This window comes from Amia ocellicauda (genome assembly GCF_036373705.1).
Source record: "Amia ocellicauda isolate fAmiCal2 chromosome 11 unlocalized genomic scaffold, fAmiCal2.hap1 SUPER_11_unloc_2, whole genome shotgun sequence".
In the NCBI taxonomy this organism is placed as follows: Eukaryota; Metazoa; Chordata; class Actinopteri; order Amiiformes; family Amiidae; genus Amia; species Amia ocellicauda.
Genome location: NW_027102660.1, coordinates 838,284 through 857,698, shown reverse-complemented (window position 1 = coordinate 857,698; position 19,415 = coordinate 838,284). Strand labels below are relative to the sequence as shown.

Below are 19,415 nucleotides of genomic sequence, written 5' to 3'. Positions count from 1 at the left end.
GTTTCCGTAGTGTAGTGGTTATCACGTTCGCCTAACGCGCGAAAGGTCCCCGGTTCGAAACCGGGCGGAAACAGCCTACTGTGGGCTGGCCCTTTTCGTCATGCTTGCCCTCGTGGTTCCCCGGAGGCGGTGGGTGTCTTTTCTTCATTGGAGTGCCCGCAATCGATGCACTCAGAGCGTCCGTCCGTCGACAGGTTGAAATTGTAAACGCTGGTGTAGCCACTTTTAATTAAAATCTGATGATGATGATGATGATGATGTTGTTGTTGTTGTTCTTGTTGTTGTTGTTCTTGTTGTCATCGTGGTCGCCGTCATTATTATTGTTAAAGTAAAGCAGTAGTTAGATTTGTTGCTACCGTAAGGTGTAGAAGACAACAGTTGGTATGGCGTGTGATATCAAAACATTCAGAATACTTTTAACCTATATAATTTATAAGCTTTGTAAAATAAACCCAAATATCTCTTTTGCGGGGATAAACGCTGTTCTGAGTAGTTTGTGACTTGTTTAATACCAAACAAAGCATCGCTATAAAAAAAAAAAAAAAAATCACTGTAAAAGCGCTAGTTATTTTTGATCTTTATAGTTATTTTCTAGGCTCAGGTTGTTTTTTAGCGCTTATAAAGGCCTGAAATATTCTTAGTGGTTGTTGACTATAGGTCTTGATGCTTAAAAATGTTTTTTTGAGAGACCAAAAGGTTCTAATAAAAGTTTAGAGTAGAGAGGAGAGAGATCGTCTCCATCTTGGTTTCTATTTGAAATTTGATGCAGTGTCATTTTATTGGTTGGTTTTGATATGTTAATTGGTAACAGGGTGGCACAAAGGCCAGACCAGAACAATGCCTTACAAACAGATCCGGCATGTGGCCATCAGTATAAGTATGAAGGTCTGGTCTTCAGCTCGACAGACTCATACTGACCTTTCGATTTAAGACTAAAGATCAACAATGTCCGGAAACAACATCAGCGATTCGATTTAAACGAGTTTTTAGGCAAGTCTTCAGATTATTTTCATTGACTCAGAGCGTGTTGTGTGCATGTATTGTAAATAAGGCTATAACATCTGTTTTAAGTTCTGTAAAATTATTTTTCAACCAGTCAACAGGAGTTAATTCCCAACGCTGAGGAGATCATCTGGAACAACGACGGTAAGATTTTTGTGTTTGCGCTCATGGGTTCTTATGCATGGGTGTGTGTGGTTTTGAAGCGGCTCATTAGAGTTATGAAAACGTTTTAATATATATTAATGCCGGTCTCTTTAATTACACAGAAACTATCGAAAGGCCTGTGATTAATGTCTCCGAGGATCGACCAAGAGAAGTGGTTGTCCCTAGACAGGCTGTCTGCCGACCGGGTAAGAACTAAACCCCTGTTTGTTTGTATAACGTTTCTGTAAGATGTTTGAGTCCAGTTTTGTTAATTTTAAAAAATTATCCTGTCTAACAGTATTAAGAAACGTGGTTCGAGACAACGAAAGGCCTTCCACATCGAGGGCTTGTTTCGTTTTACCTTCGAGAACCGTAACCTTTCAAGAATCTGAAAGGCCGTTAGCCCCGGTATCTGATAGCTGTGAGTATATGTCTGCAGCCTGTAAGAGGTTAAAGCTTTTTATAAAGCGGTGTGGTTAAAGGTTAAACATGTCTCTTACCTTCACAGCGGTGCAAAAAGCTAAACCAGCCGAAAAACATAAGAAACGATTATTCTGTGGAGGTAAGTAAGATCTTTCAAACTTTAATGTTTTTAAAAGGGCTTTGTTTGCCCGTTGATGGCTAATATTTAAGCGATGGGTGACCGTTTCCTGTAGGGCGGGGGGTTCTGGGAAAGATCTTTAGAAGTCCGGACAGGTCTATGCTTGTTTCTGGGGAACGTGTTTAGAAATGACCGATTGCCGTACCGTCTGGTTAGGAAGTAAAGACGTCCGAAAGGGTTTAGTAAGTTGTTTGGCTTATCTCCCGCTATTATACTTCTGTTTTAAAGTGGTTGTAGGAAAAGGCTTGAAGGTGTTCATTGTATTTAATATTTAAACAGATCGTGAAAACATTTGTGAAACAGGAAGTCCCGGGATCAGGAAGCGTTTACACTTGGAAGGTTCGTTTAAAAATGAAATGTTGTTGTGCGTGTGTGTGTTTTATTAACAATATTACAGTTTTTAAAGAAACATTTAAGAAACAGTTTATTTACAGCGGCTTCTCTGTTTTACATTTATTATCAAGTCCTAATAAATATATTGTCTGTAAATAATAAGGCGTTGTAGTGAATGTCTAAGGCTATTTTCAAAGGTTTAAAAAAGCTAAAGGTTTTGAATGTCCTGGACATGTTGTTTTAAGTTTGATTTCTGTCACCGTTTAAAGATGTAAATGTAATGTATATTTTTATTCTTCCCAAGACTCTTGGGATAGTCATTCTGTGGATGAGCTATTGAGGACAATTACCCCGTCTAAGTGGGATCAAACATCTTCCCCGGTGAGATCACCGATAGGATCCCCCACGGTGGTCTTGGAGACCCCCCAACATCTACTCAGGCCACAGCCTTCTGGGGGTAATTCAACACCCCAGATTCAGCCCGCCGCATTGTCGGGCGGAACAAATACAGGCATCCAACAACCTCAGGGGTCGCCGTCAGTCAGGGCTGACACACCACCCAACGACGGCCTGGTTTCAACATCGTCCCCCCAGACCCGTTTCTTGGCTACAGAAACGCGGAACAGTACCCCGCGCTTGGCCAGGGTGTCACCGCAAAGGCCTTCTTGGTCTCCGTCCATGAGTATACGCTCGCTCCCTGCCTCCTTCGACCGAGATTTACCGGAGCGACCATCCTTTGAAGCTGAGCCAGGCCACCAGCCCCCGGAGCTACTTCCTGAAGGTCGGCATGAGTTGCTACATACTTTGTTACAAAATCAAAGACTTGTGTTAGTGGGGCAAAACCTGGTGATAGAGAGCCAAAACACCCTTATTAATACCCTTACTAACGAATTGTACCGTATTTAATGTTTTAATAGACACAAAACGCCTTACTATTGTGGGTTGTTGGAAAAATAAAAAATAAATTAAAAAATGTCCTGACTTGGTAAAAGAACTCACAAACTAAAGGATTATGAACAAGCTAGGGCCCCAAAAAGACCTTCCCGAGAGAACATCCCCGGCCCTGTTGTGAACTCCTCTGATGTCCCAATGAACCTGGAACTATTACAAATGATAAATGATTTAAATAACCCCCAATTACCACCGATAGAATGTGAATTAACAGACTTACCGGTGAACCCCGACCTGTTACAGATGGTCAATGATCTAAATAACCACCTCCCACCGGTAGCGCTTATAGAGGTTCACCCCCTAGTTCACCCCGATTTGTTTGAAATGGTGGAGGCTTTGGAGGAGCTACCCCGACCAAATTCTGCCCCTATTATAAATGATTTGAGACAATTAGAACACAGGATGGCGGCAGAAGCAGCCATCACTATAGAGGAGGGTCTTGACATTAACCGGTTGGATATCTTTGAAGGACTTTTACAGGCTTTAAATGAGCCTCCTCAAAAAGGGGGTTTTGTAGATGTCAGCAGTGGGGGTGTTCGGAATGTGGAGGGTTCTGAGACTGATAAGGCTGTGGAGGACATGCTCTGTGAGAATGTAGGGGGTGAAGGCTTTGTTCAAAATGATGATGTGTCCAAGAGTACCAGTGATCCCGTGATTATAGATAGACCGGCCTATAACAATTTTGAAATGATTCAGCGTTTTAATTTTGCAGAACTTTTAAATTGTGACAATTATGCAGAAATATTTGTCAACATACACGAGGCCTTGCAGAAAATGCTTGAACAGGTTGCTGAAAGGGTCAGACCTCGAGATGTTGTACAGTTAGAACTCAGAGGGGATGATTTGTTTAGCAACCTATCTGTAATGCTGAGTGGAGATAATTTAGACGTCTGGCTAAAATCGAAGCGTTATTGCAAAGTAACGCAGCCATCTTAGCTGATGAAAGTCTGTCTCTGGTAATGAATGTGGTTCGTAACCCTGAGGGTGGGGCGCTTAGATGACTGTCGAAATGCTTGAAGAACGACATAATTAGGACCAAGCTCAGGCAATTAGTGGTGAGTTCCAGTGGGGACAATAAGCTCTGTTTTGCTTACAGTTTAATAAAACTACTCACCCCCGACATGCCTGAACCCCAAGCTCTGCAAGAGGCTTTAATGCTTCATCAGAGGGCCGGCTTAAACTCTCAACAGATGGTTGCCTTTTCAGACATCACCAAGTTTGAGGAGTTGTTGTCTTTAAAAATTGTTGTGTGGTACCGTTGTGAGGTAAAGGAAGTATTTGTGAAATTTCAGACACATCCTGAAACCCATACACAGACACTGTTTCTCTTCCTAAGTGATAGTCATTACTTTGGAATAAAGAGTTTGACGGCTTTTTTGGGTTGTTCGTATGTTTGTCATTGGTGTTATAAGGCCTTCAATGATAAGCTTAAGCACCGCTGTGACGGTTACTGTAACGTCTGTTTCAATCCGCAATGTCGTAAGGGTTTGGCCCCTACCATCCGATGTAAAGATTGCTTAAGGATTTGTCTCTCAGCGTTCTGTTTTTCCGAGCATAAGGTACAGAGGGCCGCTGCTGAGAGGGGTTAAAAAATGGAGTTATTGTGATCAAACTAAATGTTGCCCGCAGTGTTGCCTCCAGTACCGTTTTCATGAGGTTAAACCACACAAATGTCTGGAGCCGAGATGCAGGATCTGTAATGCTGATTTAACCCCGGGGTCCGAACACCAGTGCTTTATTCAGCCGGTTAAAAAGGAGCCGCCGCACAACTGGTATGTCTTTTTTGATTTTGAATGCCGGCAAGAAAACGGGGTCCACGTTGCTAATTATATACACTGTATTGACATGTTGGATCGTGAGTGGTCAGCTAGCGGTGAGAGTTGTGTCAGGGATTTCTTTACGCGGTATCGAGGTCCAAAATACCTCAATTACACATTTATTGCCCACAATGCTAAGGGTTATGATTCTTACATTTTGATGAAGTATCTGGTGGAAAATGGGGTGACCCCAAGAATAATAGCTCAGGGTAGCAAGATCATGTGTTTCACCGACGAAGCTTTCAACTAACGTTACATAGACTTGTTAAATTTCCTCCCCATGAAATTGAGCGCTTTGCCTAAGGCTCTGGGTTTTGAGGCTCAGAAGAAAGGTTGGTTCTGCCATTTTTTTAATACTAAGGACACTCAAAATTATCAAGGGTCCTACCCGCCCGCCTCTTATTATGGGGCTGATACTATGATGTCTCATGAGAGGGAGGAATTCTTTAAATGGTACAATACGGTTAAGTGAGGTGTTTTTGATTTCCGAGAAGAGATGGCCGCTTATTGTAAAAATGATGTGGTGATCCTTAAAGAAGCCTGTGTGCGTTTCTGCGCCGAGGTTATCAACACATCGGGTCTCAACCCTTTGCAAAGTGTGACCATAGCGTCTCTCTGCATGAAAATGTATCGGTCCAATTTCTTGCAGAAAAACACTATAGCGGTCACCACTTCTGACAACTATCGTGCTAGACAAAAGAACTTTTCGACTGTCTCCATACAGTGGGTGGAATACCTGAGTGCCCGGGATAACATCTTCATCAGACATGCTTTAAATCAAGGGGAAGTAAAAATGGGGCCTTACTACTTAGACGGTTTTAGCGACGTGTCCGGGCGGCGTACCGCTTATGAGTTTGCCGGTTGTATTTACCATGGCTGTCCTCAGTGCTTTGACCCAAACACCTTTAACCCCGTAACACTAAAACTCTGCGGTGATATGTACTATGATTTCCAGGAACGAATTGAAACTTTAAAAAACACCTATGGTTTGAAAGTGCTGGTGATTTGGGAACACGAGTGGACGACCCTGAAGCAACAGGATGCGGGGGTACAACGGTTTATGGAAACCTTGGACTTTCCTGAATGTCTAGAGCCCCGGGATGCGTTATTTGGGGGTTGTACCAATGCCCTCTGTTTACATTATGAGGTAAAGGAGGGTGAGAGAGTAGATTACTATGATTTCACCAGTCTGTACCCTTATGTCAACAAGACCAAAATGTACCCGGTGGGGCGTCCAACCATTGTTTATCGTGACTTTCTCGAAATCGGACATTACTTTAGTTTGATCAAAGTCACCATGTACCCTCCTCGCGAGCTGTTCTTACCCGTGTTGCCTTACAGGTGTTCGGGAAAATTGATGTTCCCTCTGTGTAGAACGTGTGTGGAAACTGAAAATCAAACTACCTCTTGTCTGCACAGTGATGAAGAGAGAGCGCTGACGGGTGTCTGGTGTAGCATTGAGCTTGACAAGGCGGTGGAGAAAGGTTACAGAGTCGGTAAGGTGTATGAGGTTTGGCATTTTTCTGAAAAAACTGATACTCTTTTTGCTGATTACATTATGATCCATCTGAAAGGGAAACAGGAGGCATCGGGCTATCCCTCATGGTGTGTTGACTCCGCGGCCAAAGAGCGATACGTTCAGCAATATTTTGAAAAGGAAGGGATCCGTCTAGAGCCGGGGAACATAACTGTAAACCCCGCCAAGAGACAAATGTCCAAACTGATTTTAAACAGTCTGTGGGGTAAGTTTGGGGAAAGAAATTACCGTCTAAACACAACCTTGATTAAAACCCCTGAACTGTTCATAGAATTTATGTTTTCCAAACAACATGCAGTATCACACTTTCAATTCTTAAATGACCACGTGGCACAGGTCCAGTGGAGGGCCCCTAAAGATTTCCCCACCAAACAGGGGAACGTTAATGTTTTCATAGCGGTTTTTACCACGGCTTACGCCCGGCTTGAACTGTACAACTTAATGGATCAGTTGCAGGAACGCACGCTCTATCATGATACTGACTCTGTAATCTTTGTCACCAGGCCAGGGGATTGGGTCCCTCCCCTCGGGGACTACCTTGGGGAGTTAACGAGCGAACTAGATCCTCAGGACCACATAGTGGAGTTTGTTTCAGGGGGTCCTAAGACTTACGCATACAGAACGGCTGCGGGTAAGACCTGTATGAAAGTTAAGGGTTTCACTCTGAACCATTGTAACAACAAGCTCATTAACATCAAGTCTCTGACGACCCTGGTAGAAAGTTATGTAACGAGAAAGACGCGCCTCCTCGTGAGATTATTACAGCCGGAAATCAGATCTATCGCAATAAAAAGGGGTACACGTTGGAAAATAGATCACTAAACAAACGGTTCAGAGTGGTGTACAATAAAAGAGTGTTGAAGACTGATTATACCACTCTGCCTTATGGATATTAGCGGTGGTTTTGATAACAGACTTCAACACCCTTTCTCCTGTATTATAGCCGGTCCCTCCAATTCGGGGCAGAGCTATCTTATAAAGAACATCATAGAAGATGTGGACGCAACCGTGTCCCAAGCTCTTGACAACATAGTGTGGTGTTACTCTTGCTGGCAACCTCTCTACGATGATTTGGCTTCGAAAAAAAATAATCTGAAATTTGTGCAAGGTCTCCCCGCCTCGTTGTGTGGTGATGACTTGTTCCCGCCCGGTCAAACTAACCTAGTGATCCTTGATGACCTGATGGAGCAGGCCGGTGACAACAGTGAAGTGGAAAAAGCTTTCACAAAGTACACTCATCATAGGAATTTAAGTATTATTTATTTAGTTCAAAATCTATTTTTTCAAGGTAAAAAAAGCCGCACTATTAATTTATATGCCAATGATATAATTATTTTTAAAAACCCCAGAGATAAACTACAGGTCACCGTCTTGGCTCGTCAAATGTACCCTAACCAGACCAAGTTCTCTTTGGAGGCATTTGAGGATGCCACCAAAAAACCCTACGGGTACTTGATTGCGGACTTAAAAGCACAAACCCCAGAAGACTTTCGCCTCAGAACAGGTTTGTGCCCGCCCGATTGGCCGGCAGTGTATGTGCTAAAGAAAAGGAAATAAATAAGAATGTCTGTTCGGATTAAAAGAAATCTGCCGCTTTTGCAAATGTTATTTGAGAGGAGCCCGCGCCATAGGAAAGCTGTGCTGGCAGGGGCCCCCTCGGATTTGATCGAGACCCTGTGTGAAATAGCTTTTAACATCTTACGCGGTAATATACCCCTAACCCCTTCTCAACATTCTAAACTCAAAAAACAAAAAGCGGTTATCAAGATCATCGCTAATAAGAAGTATTCTATTAAAAGAAAAAGAAAGAAGATTAATCAAACCGGGGGTTTTATAGGACCGCTGTTGAGCATAGCCGTGCCTTTCCTAACCAGTCTTCTAGCTTCCAGAGTGGGTTAATAATGGAATATGCTCAGAAAATGTTTTTGATCCCTCAGGAGCAGCTTGAGAAACTGAGAAAAAATGTTGTCGGGCCAGAGCCCATTAGACAAATGGCCGAAAACAACCTGGACTCTGAAATGAAAGCTATACAGGCCAGGGCCGATTTAAATCAGTATTCCAAAGCCCAGTTGTATACCAACACGTTACAGCGCTACCTCCGTCTGGTTAGACAGGGTGAAAAAGATCAAAACATTTTAACTTTAACCATGGCCTCTCAAGAAAATGGTTCTGGGGCTGATGCGGGGGGTACGGTTGATAAAGATGTTGCGGTGACCGAACCTGTTGAGAGTTCAGAGGGAGATGTTGTAACGGATGTTTTGAGAAACATGCCGGCCAGAAGCAAAAGACATGCAGAATATATCCTGCACAAAATGGTTCAGAAACCGCGGGTAACGGCTTGGAATGAACAGGGTGAATTTGTTTTTAAAGGACAACTGATCAAAGGTTCACACATGTTTGATTTGTTGAAGAGTGTCACTAGCACTAATAAGGTACCCGATAGTCGCCGACCTGTAGGCTGGAATGCTTTCCTACAGGCGATGGCCTGTCTGAACATGCCCCAATCAACAGTTCCTAACCAGGAAACGCGACAAAAAATCCGTCTGTGTAAAGAGGTGGAGCCTGATCTGACTCCGATATCTCATTACTCTGACCGTGCTGAGCGACCATCCTCAGGATCTATCCATCGTTGGGAAGCTTATTAATCTCATGTTTTTATTTGTCTCCCCTGTAAATAATGTCTCGACAAACATTTTTTTATTTTTATTTTTTATTTTTCAAATGTTGTACATTTATTTATACCATAACCCCTGCTTTGTATAAGAATTGTGTTGAATAAAAACAAAACTAATGATTCAAAGGCTGTTTTCATTATTTTTTCACCTTAACACGCATGACATCTTTTAAAATCCTCACAAGAACACCCCATCTGTATACACGGCTGGCTAGGGTCGTAAGTCATTGTGTTATAAGGGGGGGTCCACAGTGTCCTGACAAACTCTGCCACTTTTTTATCATTTTGGCCTAAATCCTCACTGTACAAGGCCATAATATCGGGGTATGACCTTCCTTTAGATCTATGATATAAGAAAAACACACAGTGTTGACCACAAGTGAAGGTCTGAAGACTTTGTACTTGACGACCGCTGTAAATGGTTTCTTGACAGTTGTTGAGCAGAAAGTTATTGATCTTCCGAGGGAAAGGTCTGAAATCCGGGGGGTTTGCATAGGAATCAAAAAATTCACCACGGTGGTCCTCCCTTAGATAAATAGCCAGCCAATGTTCTCCGGGCATATTTTTAGGGTGTGTGTTGATTATGTACATTGCAGGTAAATTCTTGATCTTAAATTTAGGCAGCTGATCGCAGGCGTAGACTCCTTGAAACAGTTTCCGTGAGCCGGCCAGGGCATTCATGATGTGGTTGAGCTCTCTGGTGTTCATTTTAATAATAATCATACATAACGTTTCTCCTCTGATTCACCTCAATAATGTTGTCAAACACTGCATACACGACCATATTTACAGTGCGTGGTAGAGGCTGCTTGAAACGCATCTCCAAACGCATATTGCCCGTCTTCATCAGTGAAAAATGTTGTCCACACTCTTCGTCAGGGGTCAGGTTGAAACCGTACAGGGTGTAACCGCTGCAGTATTCCCGGCGATCGATCAGCAGAGTTTGATCCTTGAGATGGCGACCCGTAGCCAGTACTAGACTGTAATATTCACGAACCGCATTGCCGATTTCAAAGTCAGGTTGAAAAGGTCTGGATGGAACCTGCACACCATCGACGTACAACGCTATAAATTCCGCGTTATAATGTTTAAAGTTAAAGGGGTTCTTGTTGTAAACCCCGGTAAATGCATCATTATCTTCGAGACCTATAATAACCTGTTTTGGGAGCTGTCCTAGAAACAGATTTTCCTGGTTCATCACCCGTGTCCCTGCGGGGATACTGTGGACTTTCATATAGACTCTTTCAATCGGGTACTTGGCGTTTGCCGTCATTAACGCCTGCGCGTGTCCTAGTTTAACCGCCGGGGAGACGGACACTTTTTTCACAAACAGCGAGGCCGATAATATGGTCAGTTTATATTTTTCAGTATCAGGGGTCATCAGACAAAAAGCACTTTTACTACGGATCATTTTAATTTTAATGTCTACCCCGTTGAGCATGAGTTTTTCTTGGAAAAATATGTCTGCATGGATATGCCCCATTAGCTCAAAGGTCCTCCCTTCTGTTGAAAAGGCCGTTCTTTTTTGCAAACCCTTATTGAGTCCCTCTGGATCCTTGTCGTCCATAGCTTCCGGAATGTCTTTGAAGAAAAGGCCGGGGCTGAACTGTTTGCTTAGGGTCTCCTCACTATAATTAAGTATACACTCCATCATGGCTCTATAGGGGTAAGTATTGCTGCTTTGACTAATGAGCCGATCTCCCAGGGTCACATCCACCTGTGAAAACATGGTGGCCACCGGGTAATTGATGACCCCAGCGTTGGTCGTCTTCTCGATTGCATCGCCATCCTCATCAGTCACTTTACAGTTCATTAAAATAAATGTGTTATTCAAATCAATATAATCCTCGCCATTGCCAGCTATAAAAAACTCCAGAGGGGCCGTGTCTGAAATTGCAGAAAGAGGGGGAATCTCTACATATATGCTCTTATCTATACTCGTTTGAGTGTATGGAACTGTAAACAGATCCAGTTCTGATTTGACGCATTCTTCCGATAGACTGTGGACAAAAGACATGTTTAAAAGATGTATCCTGAGGCTCTATTTTTCTTTCTTTGATACTTTCTTTATGCAGGTTTTTTCTTGTGCTGCTTCCTTCTCCGAGTGTTTCCACGATATGTTGGAGAATGAGAGATTCTTCGTTTTTTGTTAGCCACGGATCTTTGTCGCCCCCTGGTGGACACATGCTGTTTCTTCTTTTACCCCCCCTCCTCGCCATTACCATGAGACCCGAACCCTCCTGATGCTCATGGCTAGCTGCCCGGTTCATAACATTGGTGAACACGTCACTAACAATATTTTTAGCCGCTGATTTCAAGTGGGGTCTGGCTATAGCAAAGCCTCTCTTAAGCAGGGGTATGGCCATTCTAAAGAGACCACGAAAGAGTCCTCCTCGACCGGCGCCATACATTGTGGGGGCTCCTACAATACCGGGCAAGCCGTTCCATCTTGCATCTTGTAATAATCCACATAGGCGCTAGGATCTACATAACCCCTCGAGGTAGCCATTTTAATAATGTACACACTGTTTCAGGGGTCGAAAATGTAGTTTGACATTAACTTTACCGAAGCGGAAGGGTACGTTGATATTCTGATCCGATTATACTTCGATCGTGATGTTGTCAAAGTGGGTCTTTGAGACTGGTACGTAGTGTGGTTTGTCATAAGTAATTGTGACCATGTCATTGCTTTTACCTTTAATAAGTACATTTCTCAAAAGGGGGACATAACTATCCCCGACCCTCTGGTGGGTTATGATATCCGTATACACATAAAGAGTGTAAAAGCCGCCCCACCACTTCTGAGAACCTGCTCTCTGTGTCAGAATAGAACCCAAATATACGCCTCAGTTGGCCGCTGGTTTGAATGCTAATACCTGGTTTTGACACCTTGTACACTCTGTTTTTAATAGGGTTGTAATATAGCTTGATGTTGGGGGTGCCTTCTGAGAACTGTTTATGCATCTCATCTAATATTTTATCCACATTGTCATAATAACCTCCTTGTATCGTGAATGTCCATTGACTCTTTTTAACATCATCAAAAATGGCGAAGGTGGCATCCGTATCTTGTAAAACAGCCCAAGTGTAAGGATACTGTATTTCCGCCAACCCCACTTCCCACGACCCCCTTAGATCTATAGATTTTCCAAATTGTACCGTGTAACTGGATATTTCATTTTTAGGATATATATCGAGAGAGGCATTACTGGGTAGAGTCACGTAGAAGCCTCCTGATTCCATCTTGAGAATCGAAAGTAATGCCCCCAACACACCCGCGGGCATGTTGTTATAAGGATTGAATATCGCAAACCTGTTGTTCCGGGACCCAACTATTGAACTTTTCAGGCCATCCAAGCCATTTCATCAACACATATTTTTTCCGGTTCTGGGTTTTTTCAGCTAATATCTTTTCAACTCTGTATACACTGTCTTTACCCACAATAATTTTTTGTAACTTGGCTTCGTAAAACGTTCCTTCTATATCCTCCCTGTCATAGTCTTTTAACCGGTACACGGGGGGGTCTCTAGCCAACTGTTCGGTAATTGTAAAATATTCGTCAGAAAATGTTTCTTCATAACCTTTGGCAAAAGTACTCCTTAGCTTTGAAACGCGAACCACATCACCGATGTTGAACTAATAAGTAGTTTTTCCCTTCTTAATAAATGGTCCGTATAATTTTTTATAGACCTTAAAAGAATTACTTTGATCAACATCTAAAGGCTTCATTTTAATACTGGTGTGATACCCTTGGTTGTAAGCATCGATAAAATCCTGAACTTTATCAAAATACTTGAACGTGTTGACCGCTGTAAAATATCTCCACATTTTGGTCTTTATGGTGCGGTTAAACCTCTCCAATACCGATGCCCTAAGCTCATTACCGGTGGTGAAATGATGTATTTTGTGTCTCTTCAGTAGATTCTGAAATTCTCTGTTGAGAAACTCTTTTCCTTTATCAGTCTGCAGTTTTTTAGGACATCGACCCTGGGACAATATATCCTCAAAGGCCCTTGTCACCGCCCGACCTGTTTTATTATGTAGAATGCGAGCCCAGGCATATTTTGATAACACATCGATACACATCAACATCAATTTGTGACCATTGTTATGTTTTGATAAATTTGACATATCGACTAGATCCATTTGCCATTGTGAATCTATGTCAGTTGCATATACGCGGTTTCTTTTAAAGTTAATCCTGAGAGGTTTATGTAAGGTATAGGCGTCTTGTTCCCGTAACCATTCTGAAACAACCACATCATTAACCTTCACTCCGGCCTCAGCGAGTCCTCTTTGAAAACCCTTCTTACCTGCCAAACCCCCAATCTTGGCTGGGTTGTAGTATAGTTCCTGCATTTGGGGAGCTTGCCGAGTCATTCTGTCAAATAACCACACAGACCCACACTATGCGCAAAGTTTTTATACAAGGTTTTTTATTCAACTTCAGGAGAGCAGATACCCCTTTTTAGACATTTGAGAAAAGTATAACATACACAACAATTTTTTCTACGGTCCAGACAAAAAGAAATCAGATGATTGGTTACTTGATCTATATCAACAAATATACCTGTTTCTTTATCTTGTAGGCACACACCTCAGTTACATATGTAAATAAAACAACAATATGACCTATTTTAAAAGTAAACAGAGGTGTATTAAACATGCTCAGTAAAAGGTCATACAGATGTTGATGAAATGGCCTAATATCATTCTTGGCCCCCTTGAGCGCTTCATCCCAGTGTTCGTACCCCCCGGTCTTTGTTACAGCAGCCATTAACTTTTCCAGGTTTGAAAGTTGATCCTCATCGATGGTTAAATCTGTAGAGAAAAGGCTCGCGTTGGCTACTTTTCTGTCAAGCACATGGTGTAATAGCGCTCTCAGGTTAGCTGCAGAGTGTTGATGACAGAACCAGTTGCAGAAGCAGTCCAGAACATTCCCCATGTTCAAAGTCCCTTAGTTCAGGTCAGAGTCTGAATCAGTGGCGTAGATGTCGAATTCTTCGTCGCTGCCCCCAGCTTTAACTTCTTTACGGAAGAAATAAGCTTTTAGCTTGCCAGCGGTTTTTCTACTCGGCTCATCCAGGTCATTGAGCAGCTGCCCAAGTTTCTCTATTATAAACGGCTCCTTTTTCAGCTCCAGCAAAATCTCATCTATGATTTTCTGGACTTGTCCCACAGTGACATGTATGTGGGAGTAAGAGAGCGCCTTGATTAGTGCCGGTTTCAGCCACGGTTTGTTCAGTCTTCTGTAAAACACGTTGAAATAGAACAGGAAATAGTAACGGTCTGGTTCAAACAAACAACTGTGTCTCAACTGACTGGGGTGATTCACTTCACACCCCCGACAGACTTCTTTCAGAGCTCGGTCGATGAGAGCACTCAGAATATACACCAGGGTGCTTTTAACCACTCTGCTTACTTGGTCACATACCCCGGGCAAAAATCCTGCGTCTTCATCACGCCCCCGGGACAGTCCGATGCTCATTGGGTCGCCTGGTGGTTTGTGGGGTGTTTCTCCATCCATTGGACTGACCCCCTCCTGAGACGCACAGACGGTAGACAGTTCGGCAAAATCGAGGCCCTCCATGAGCTCCAGAGGCTGGGGATCCCCGAGACTCATTTGGACATCCATCGCACCGCATGTTGTTTCGTCCTGAGGGACCGGGGTCTGAGGTCTTGGAGAGTAACCACAGTCAAAGGGTTCCAGAGTGTATACAAAATCTGGGGAATAGAACCAGGGGTGATCCCGGGTTTGAAGAGGCCTGTAGAGCCTGTCGACGTCCGCAGCTTTCGGGTAAGACATTCTCTTTAATTTTAAACCATGAATGAATTGTTGCACCTTTTATCCTATCTCTTCACTACGTCACGACACACCGCCCTCTTAGAAGAGAGTAGCCCCTGAGCCGTCAGACCCCCCTCCATAACCCCACACGTCGTCTGTCGTAGTTCTGCAAGCTTTCCCATTCACACCTTTCAAAACCCTGAGTCGGAGACTCCATTTCGCATTCTCTTGGACCCTCTTGCAAGCCTTCTAGAGTCTTATCCACAAGCCCCAGATCTCTCCAGGCCATCACCTTCAACCAGTCCTCATAAGAGTATTCAATTACCGTCTCAAAAGGTTCCAACGTACCCTCCTTCTCTCCCAAAGCAAGAAGCTCCACTCCAACATAGCTGGGATCCCTTTTAAAGCGGTAACCCCGTCGAGCCCCCCAGAACAACACCCAGGAGCGTTCAATCTTCAAATTGGTGAGTACAGGAACCCTTGCCCGGGATTGTTTCTTGCGGGGTTTCATGTTGATGTCGCTGGACATGATGAAGAAGCGGGATGTTTCAGAAGCTGAGAATTAAAGAGGTATTGCCTAATAGAAGCGCGAGTTCTTAAATAGAGAGGAGAGTTTCGGGGCGTTGCCTTCAGAGGGGTGGGGGTATTTATGGGTGGCCTTGTTGTTCAGGGTTTTATGGGTGCACACTTTCTGACGGATATGACGTAGGAATAATTAAGGAAATAACTCTACCTAAAATCACGCCCCCCAATTATGACGTAGGAATATTAATAAGCTTAGGGCATACGTCATAACAAAATAGGCCGCGCCCAAAAAACCCTACTATCTACTCTTATGTAGTTGAAGGCGCAGTATAGCTCTCATAGTCTGGTGGTGACGGAAGACCACCAGCCGTTTGAACAAGCCATTCAGCATCACCTTGTTGGGTTAAGTGCAGGCACTGTCAGAGCGCAGGGCGTCCTGCCTTTGAAAGAGTTTCCGAAGTGTCCTGATGTGCCCTTTAGCAATGCCAAACAGGTCTGTGAAAATGGCATCCTTTCGCGGCACTTCAGACGCCATCTCACAGTCTAGCCGACCTGAAACGCCTGAGCCCGTTTTACCAGCAGGCTCCAACGGTAACCGTTTGAAGCAAGAGGCGGCGTTGTCAGTTTCCGAAGTGTAGCGGTTATCAAATTCGCCTAACGCGCGAAAGGTCCCCTTTTCGAAACCGGGCGGAAACAGCCTGCTTTGGGCCGGCCCTTTTCGTCCTGCTTGCCCTTGTGGTTCCCCGCAGGCGGTGGGTGGCTTTTCTTCATTGGAGTGCCCGAAATCGGTGCTCTCAGAGCGTCCGTCCGTCGACAGGTTGAAATTGTAAACGCTGGTGTAGCCACTTTTAATTAAAATCTGATGATGATGATGATGATGATGTTGTTGTTGTTGTTCTTGTTGTTCTTGTTGTCGTCGTAGTCGCCGTCATTATTATTGTTAAAGTAAAGCAGTAGTTAGATTTGTTGCTACCGTAAGGTGTAGAAGGCACAATAGCTCTGATAGTCTGGTGGTGAAGGAAGACCACCAGACGTTTGAACAAGCCATTCAGCATCACCTTGTTGGGCTAAGTGCAGGCACTGTCAGAGCGCAGGGCGTCCTGCCTTTGAAAGAGTTTCCAAAGTGTCCTGATGTGCCCTTTAGCAATGCAAAATAGGTCAGTGAAAATAGAAACCTTTATCTCACAGGCTGGCCCACGGGAAACGCCTGTGCGCGTTTTATCAGCCTGCTTCGATGGGAGCCATTCGAAACGCCAGGACGGGTCGTTTTCTGTAGTGTAGTGGCTATCACGTTCGCCTCACACGCGAAAGGTCCCCGGTTCGAAACCGGGCGGAAACAACCCGCGGTGCACGCGTGCCAGTGCCATGTTACCCGTCGCCATCTCTCTGCCCCAAGGCCGGCCGTCGTTTTCTCTTCCTCGGAGTGGCAAGAAATCCTGACCTTGAGAACAAACGATCGCAGAAGGGTAGCTTTGCGAGGCGCTGGAACTCACACTTTTAAAATCGATACATGTTGTAGCTGTTACAATACGACCGTAGCAGGATCAGCGACATTGCTGTTACTCTTATGTAGTCGAAGGCGCAGTATAGCTCTGATAGTCTGGTGGTGACGGAAGACCTCCAACCGTTTGAACAAGCCATTCAGCATCACCTTGTTGGGCTGAGTGCAGGCACTGTCAGAGCGCAGGGCGACCTGCCTTTGATAGAGTATCCTAAGTGTCCCGAAATCGGTGCACTCAGAGCGTCCGTCCGTCGACAGGTTGAAATTGTAAACGCTGGTGTAGCCACTTTTAATTAAAATATGATGATGATGATGATGATGTTCTTGTTCTTGTTCTTGTTGTTGTTGTTGTTCTTTTGTTTTTCTTGTTGTCGTCGTGGTCGCCGTCATTATTATTGTTAAAGTAAAGCAGTAGTTAGATTTGTTGCTACCGTAAGGTGTAGAAGGCACAATAGCTTTGTGATTGTCTGATGGTGGCACAAGACGAGCAGCAGCTGTTTGAACAAGCCATTGAGCATCACCTTGTTAGGGTAAGTGTAAGTCTCGTCATAGCTCAGGGCGTTCTTCCTTTGAAAGAGTTTCCAAAGTGTCCTGATGTGCCCTTTAGCAATGCAAAATAGGTCAGTGAAAATAGAAACCTTTATCTCACAGGCTGGCCCACGGGAAACCCCTGTGCGCGTTTTACCAGCCGGCTTCGATGGGAGCCATTTGAAACACCAGGACGGGTTGGTTTCCGTAGTGTAGTGGCTATCACGTTCGCCTCACACGCGAAAGGTCCCTGGTTCGAAACCGGGCGGAAACAACCCGCGGTGCACGCGTGCCAGTGCCGTGTTACCCGTCGCCATCTCTCTGCCCCAAGGCCGGCCGTCGTTTTCTCTTCCTCGGAGTGGCAAGAAATCCTGACCTTGAGAACAAACAATCGCAGAAGGGTAGCTTTGCGAGGCACTGGAACTGACACTTTTAAAATCGATACATGTTGTTGCTGTTACAATACGACCGTAGCAGGATCGGCGACATTGCTGTTACTCTTATGTAGTTGAAGGCGCAGTATAGCTCTGATAGTCTGGTGGTGACGGAAGACCACCAGCCGTTTGAACAAGCCATTCAGCATCACCTTGTAGGGCTAAACGCAGGCACTGTCAGAGCGCAGGTCGTCCTGCCTTTGAAAGAGTTTCCGAAGTGTCCCGAAATCGGTGCACTCAGAGCGTCCGTCCGTCGACAGGTTGAAATTGTAAACGCTGGTGTAGCCACTTTTAATTAAAATCTGATGATGAAGATGTTGTTGTTGTTATTCTTGTTGTCGTCGTAGTCGCCGTCATTATTAATGTTAAAGTAAAGCAGTAGTTAGATTTGTTGCTACCGTAAGGTGTAGAAGGCACAATAGCTCTGATAGTCTGGTGGTGAAGGAAGACCACCAGACGTTTGAACAAGCCATTCAGCATCACCTTGTTGGGTTAAGTGCAGGCACTGTCAGAGCGCAGGGCGTCCTGCCTTTAAAAGAGTTTCCGAAGTGTCCTGATGTGCCCTTTAGCAATGCCAAACAGGTCAGTGAAAATGGCATCCTTTCGCCGCACTTCAGACGCCATCTCACAGCCTAGCCGACCTGAAACACCTGAGCCCGTTTTACCAGCAGGCTTTAACGGTAACCATTTGAAGCAAGAGGCAGCGGTGTCAGTTTCCGTAGTGTAGCGGTTATCACGTTCGCCTAACGCGCGAAAGGTCCCCGGTTCGAAACCGGGCGGAAACAGCCTACTGTGGGCTGGCCCTTTTCGTCATGCTTGCCCTCGTGGTTCCCCGGAGGCGGTGGGTGTCTTTTCTTCATTGGAGTGCCCGCAATCGATGCACTCAGAGCGTCCGTCCGTCGACAGGTTGAAATTGTAAACGCTGGTGTAGCCACTTTTAATTAAAATCTGATGATGATGATGATGATGATGTTGTTGTTGTTGCTCTTGTTGTTGTTGTTCTTGTTGTCATCGTGGTCGCCGTCATTATTATTGTTAAAGTAAAGCAGTAGTTAGATTTGTTGCTACCGTAAGGTGTAGAAGACAACAGTTGGTATGGCGTGTGATATCAAAACATTCAGAATACTTTTAACCTATATAATTTATAAGCTTTGTAAAATAAACCCAAATATCTCTTTTGCGGGGATAAACGCTGTTCTGAGTAGTTTGTGACTTGTTTAATACCAAACAAAGCATCGCTATTAAAAAAAAAAAAAATCACTGTAAAAGCGCTAGTTATTTTAGATCTTTATAGTTATTTTCTAGGCTCAGGTTGTTTTTTAGTGCTTATAAAGGCCTGAAATATTCTTAGTGGTTGTTGACTATAGGTCTTGATGCTTAAAAATGTTTTTTTGAGAGACCAAAAGGTTCTAATAAAAGTTTAGAGTAGAGAGGAGAGAGATCGTCTCCATCTTGGTTTCTATTTGAAATTTGATGCAGTGTCATTTTATTGGTTGGTTTTGATATGTTAATTGGTAACAGGGCGGCACAAAGGCCAGACCAGAACAATGCCTTACAAGCAGATCCGGCATGTGGCCATCAG

The 19,415-nt window shown here is 44.1% G+C and overlaps 4 non-coding genes across 4 annotated transcripts; all 4 read left to right on the top strand.

Moving 5' to 3' along the window:
• Window positions 1–73, top strand: trnav-aac (transfer RNA valine (anticodon AAC)). The gene has a single exon. It is a non-coding gene; the product is annotated as a tRNA-Val (tRNA).
• Window positions 74–16,635: 16,562 nt separating this feature from the next.
• On the top strand, window positions 16,636–16,709 carry trnav-cac (transfer RNA valine (anticodon CAC)). The gene has a single exon. It is a non-coding gene; the product is annotated as a tRNA-Val (tRNA).
• Window positions 16,710–17,600: 891 nt separating this feature from the next.
• Window positions 17,601–17,673, top strand: trnav-cac (transfer RNA valine (anticodon CAC)). Its single transcript has one exon. It is a non-coding gene; the product is annotated as a tRNA-Val (tRNA).
• Window positions 17,674–18,545: 872 nt separating this feature from the next.
• trnav-aac (transfer RNA valine (anticodon AAC)) lies at window positions 18,546–18,618 on the top strand. The gene has a single exon. It is a non-coding gene; the product is annotated as a tRNA-Val (tRNA).
• The last annotated feature ends 797 nt before the right edge of the window (window positions 18,619–19,415 follow it).